The following is a 5,390-nucleotide window of genomic DNA, read 5'->3' as shown; positions in this document are numbered from 1 at the left end:
CCATGCTGCTGCCTGACATTAACTGTCCTATCTCCAGTGTCCGTCTGCCTGATCCATGCTGCTGCCTGACATTAACTGTCCTATCTCCAGTGTCCGTCTGCCTGATCCATGCTGCTGCCTGACATTAACTGTCCCATTTCTAGTGTCTGTCTGCCCGATCCATGCTGCTGCCTGAACTCTATTCAATTTTTTTTAAAACGGTGATTCCCAACTTCTGGTCTGTAGAGAAATCTAGTGAATGTATAATTATTTCTGAATAGGTGTACAGGTTATTCAAATTGGGCCAAGCTCAACCCGGTATTTAGCGAGCCAGATTGAGATTTTGTGGTTCAAGTCCAGTTAACAAAAAAAACATTTGCGCTCCATATTTTGGGCCTGTTGGTGCATTATAAAAGTGAGAGTTTAATCCAATCATTAGGTCTGACAAGAGTTAGCAGTAGATGATGTTGACTGAGAGTCTAATCCCATCATTAGGTCTGACAAGAGTTAGCAGTAGATGATGTTGACTGAGAGTCTAATCCCATCATTAGGATCTGACAAGAGTTAGCAGTAGATGATGTTGACTGAGAGTCTAATCCCATCATTAGGTCTGACAAAAGTTAGCAGTAGATGATGTTGACTGAGAGTCTAATCCCATCATTAGGTCTGATAAAAGTAAGCAGTAGATGATGTTGACTGAGAGTCTAATCCAATCATTAGGTCTGACAAGAGTTAGCAGTAGATGATGTTGACTGAGAGTCTAATCCCATCATTAGGTCTGACAAGAGTTAGCAGTAGATGATGTTGACTAGATAACTTCCCTCTATATCCATCACAATTTACTGTCATCCGAGACTTAACGTGTATGAGCTGGGAACATATTTTCAAAAAGATATATCTTTCAAAATCGGGGTCTCATGTAGCTCTGCCCAAAATCTGACAAACAAACATTATAAAAATTTCAAATCATTTTGAATTTGATTTTACAACCCTTTTATTATTATTATGAAAATTATATGTACCTTATGCAAAGATCTGTAACTTGAGGATTTTACTGATCCGTGGTGTGATAAAGGTTATGAAACACAGGATTCTAGTGTGAGTGTATACAAGTAGGGTTTATGGATAAGGGGGTGTGAGGATAGTCGGTTTACGTGAACATAGAGATCTTGGTATTGACATTATGTAAAATTGGTGCAAGAAATCACAGGAGGACAGGTACATGAATCTTAAGGTTACGTTATTCCTGAAACTTACTGGAGTATAAAACTCGTATTAAAAAAACTCCAGATTTGTTTTATGCTCAACGTTTCCCCTAGTTTTCTGGAGGAGCTTGCTGGATGTACGATCAGGGATATAAATAGAACTGATATACCATTTTAACATTCACATTATTATTAGATGTCTTCAATCCCTGACAAGAACTGGGTATCTATGTGAACAAGGTATACATGCGAGAACGTTATATATCATTCAACACTTCCTTACTCGAAACGGTATCGTTCTCTATGCTTATTCAACACATCCTTACTTGAAACGGTATCGTTCTCTATGCTTATTCAACACTTCCTTACTTGAAACGGTATCGTTCTGTATGCTTATTCAACACTTCCTTACTTGAAACGGTATCGTTCTGTATGCTTATAATAGATATATCTTCAATCATTTTTATCACGGTATATCTCAACCATTTTGACAGAAATTAAATGCCGTGTTACATTGTTAAACCTCATACATTCGTTCCTGGTTGGGTCAATGTGTAAAAATACCCCCCCCCCCCTCAGTGGCACAGCGATACGTCTACGTCTGTGGACTTACACCGCTAGAAACCGAGTTTCGATACCCGTGTCTTTAAACTCGTCACTTGTTTTGCTATCACTATAAACGTAGTCAGAATTGTCTTATTGCACGAGTAACAACTGTTGTTTTTTCTACATAAAATTCAACGGTGAGTTTTAAAATTTATTATGAACCAAATTAGAAGGTTTCACATATTTTATTGAGAATAGTGTTTTAATTTGTTGTAATACGTACACTCAGTGATTTGACTTACCGTAATTCTTAATAATCGCGTTTATAAAATTGTTTTTGAACGATGTAATTCTGTTTGCTGGTGTTTATAAATGTTTTATTTTGTCAACGTGTATCGATCACACTGTTGTACGTTTTTAAGTTCGTAAGTTTTTTTTTTATAACATAAAGAAATATTTACGTACTTAGTCAAACGACAAAGAACTTTATTGCAGTTTATATTTCTTGTATTATTTTCTAGTTATAAAACAAATTATTTACGTATATTAGTATTTTTTGTTGTTGTAGTCATGTTTGTATTTTTAATTCGCGTGTTAAACTTCATAGAAATTTAGATGATGTGTTTTTGACACTGTTTAGCAAATGCATACAGTTTTGTCTAGTAATTATGTCATTGTTGTATAAAATCTGTTGAGTTAATACGACAGAATGTGTTTAGGTTCTGTAACTTGTGTTGTTTGTTGATTGGTAAATAAAAAAACCCGTCTAAAATGCCTCCATATTTGTATAAATACAAATTATAAAAATTGGTTATTTTTAGAAGAGCAAACTATGCTTTCATTAACCATTCAGTAATTTATATTTTATATTTTAATTATTTTGGATCATTCTGTACCCCATATTAGGCAAAGGTTGTTGGAATTATAGTCAAAAAGTCTTTAGCGAGTATTTGAAAAAAAAAAAAATAGTCAACAGCCTGAAAAAAAAAGAGCAGCTAAACAATAACCTAAGACAAAACCAAAGAATACATTCATATTTATTATAATTGTAATGAACATTTTGTTTTATTTTTAACAAAACGCATGTCAATGTCCAATTGGTATTCTTAACGTCTAGGTAAACTTGCTCGTTTTGTTGTTCTTCACATGAAAACTGTGTGACTGGGTTAATACTGTTCGTGTGATCTGTGAAAGTATTTTTATTTTGTGGAGAAGATGAAAGGGCGAATGTTCTCTACATAACATATAAAAAAATGGAGTTTTTTTCCAATGTAACCATAAAAATTTCACAAAAGAAGAGGGGACAAAGAGATGCCCATGTTAAGACTTTCCCTGGCTATTTCATCACTGTGTGTGTGGAAGAATCCTGTCATTAATATTGGGCTAAACGAGAGAACGAACTATCCGTGCATGTTCTGTCACTTTAAAAGGGGCCCGACATGGCCAGGTTGTTAGGGCGCTCGACTCGCAATCTGAAGGTAGCGGGTTCGAATCCCCGTCACACTAAACATGCTCACCTTATCAGCCGTGGGGGCGTTATAATGTGACGGTCAATCCCACTATTCGTTGGTAAAAGAGTAGCCCAAGTGTTGGCGGTGGGTGGTGATGACTAGCTGCTTTCCCTCTAGTCTTACACTGCTAAATTAGGGACGGCTCGTGTAGCTTTGCGCGAAATTAAAAAACAAACAATCACTTTAAGAAAATTTTGCTCCCTTCCAGTAACATGGACAGAAAACAGTATTTATAATTCAACACTATATTTTGTATAGCTTCGTTGATAACGTGACGGTCAATCCCACTATTCGTTGGTAAAAGAGTAGCCCAAGAGTTGGCGGTGGGTGGTGATAACTAGCTGCCTTCCCTCTAGTCTTACACTGCTAAATTAGGGACGGCTAGCTCAGATAGCCCTCGTGTAGCTTTGCGCGAAATTCAAAAACAAACAAACAAACACTCGTTGATAACGCTGAAGCAAGTACGACATTTTAAGAAGGCCAAGTGTTCCCGGTATCATTCTAAGTATTAAAAGAATCTAGAACTTTGATTTGTAACGAAGATTTCAACCGCAGAAGAAGTAAATGTAATAAATATTTTCCACAAAACTTTGATATATCGTGTTCAACTTTCATAATAACTTTGTGAAGTCGAAAGAATTAGAAACGATACCTACGATATAGTTCTTCTGTGAGTTGAGGGTTTTTCAATTTAATAACATAATTTATTTGAGAGAAAGGAGTTGTATTAACTCTTTCAATTATTTCTTTTCCTACCCCTTTGCAAAATGTGATTTGTCTTTTGGCTATTAACATCCAATGTAGCTTCAGAGGACAACACAGATGGCCCATCGTGTAATTTGGGAGGGGGTGTTGGATATACAAGACTGTTTAGTGTAGGCGTTATTATTTAATTTATTTTGTGAGTTGATATTTAATGATTGTTAATTTTTCATAACAAGAGAGCTAAAAGTTAATAATTTTAAAGGCGATAATTATGACAAGTTTGTGAAGTAAAGTAAAACAAGTCAAGTAAAGTTCAGTCAGAAAAAAGTTAGAAAACGTGAGGTCAGCCGGCGTGTGAGTGACTAGCCATAACAGGTGATATTTTAAAGTGAGTTTCACAGTTTAATAGAGATAAAGAGAATAAATTGTCCCTTCAAAGGGTTTTATAAAGTAATTGAACCAGTCTGTGTGGACTTTGACGAAAAGGAGACAATTATTTTAAGTTCAGGATACAACTGTGGTAAACCATGGGGTAGCGTAAGTGAATTATTCACTGACACTATCGTGATAAGAGGACAGAAAAATAGTTCGTCTTGTCAATTGGATTCTAAAGTAATTCAATTAGCCTAAGTGGACTTTTGACCAGAAAAGATAATTATTTAGAGTTTGAGATACAACTGTGTTATCCATTGTGTAAATAATTTTTATACATAGTTTGACTAGTTTTGAATATATTATTTTAAAACAAGTGGAGTGTGTGCTGTCCGTTTATTGTTCGAATTTATCGCCAACAAGTCACAGACACCTACTATAGAAGAATTCTTAGCCCACATTTACATAAAACCTTGACAGGAGAGTTGCTAAAAGTAAGGGGGATTTTTGCAAGACCTACGGTAGAATAGGAATCAACGTTAAGTAGTAAATCAAACAAAATTTTGAAAACAATAGACATTCTAAAACATAATAATCGACCTGTCGAAAACTGTTATATTAAATACCCCCACACCATACTTGGCAGTTACCCATAGTGCACTGTAGTCACGTGAGAGAATCTGTTTAAGATCTGGCGTTCAACTGGTAGTTTGAAGGGTTATCAGACTCAAGTTGAATACATATTAGGTTTTTATTTTGTTTTGAGCTTCAGCGATCTGCTCGACGATAGGAAGTAACGCAATATCAGGTAAGAATCATTACCTTTTATTTTTTAGATTTTATGTTATCCAACGTTATGAAATAAAAATTACAAGTTTCAAAACGTGTTCACATTTTTATACGTTTCAGAAGACTGTGTTTGATTTTTAGTGTAAAGGCTTAAATAGTCTAACTACTAATATTATCAACTTAATAAAAAATGTTATATATTGTTATTAGCCGACGAACGTCGTGAGGACAAAACGAACTATTAATTTGTAATGGCTGGATACGGCTTGAATGGGTAATGAAG

This window comes from Limulus polyphemus, unplaced genomic scaffold (assembly GCF_000517525.1).
Source record: "Limulus polyphemus unplaced genomic scaffold, Limulus_polyphemus-2.1.2 Scaffold3732, whole genome shotgun sequence".
NCBI classification, from domain to species: Eukaryota; Metazoa; Arthropoda; class Merostomata; order Xiphosura; family Limulidae; genus Limulus; species Limulus polyphemus.
Note: the sequence above shows the minus strand (reverse complement) of the source record.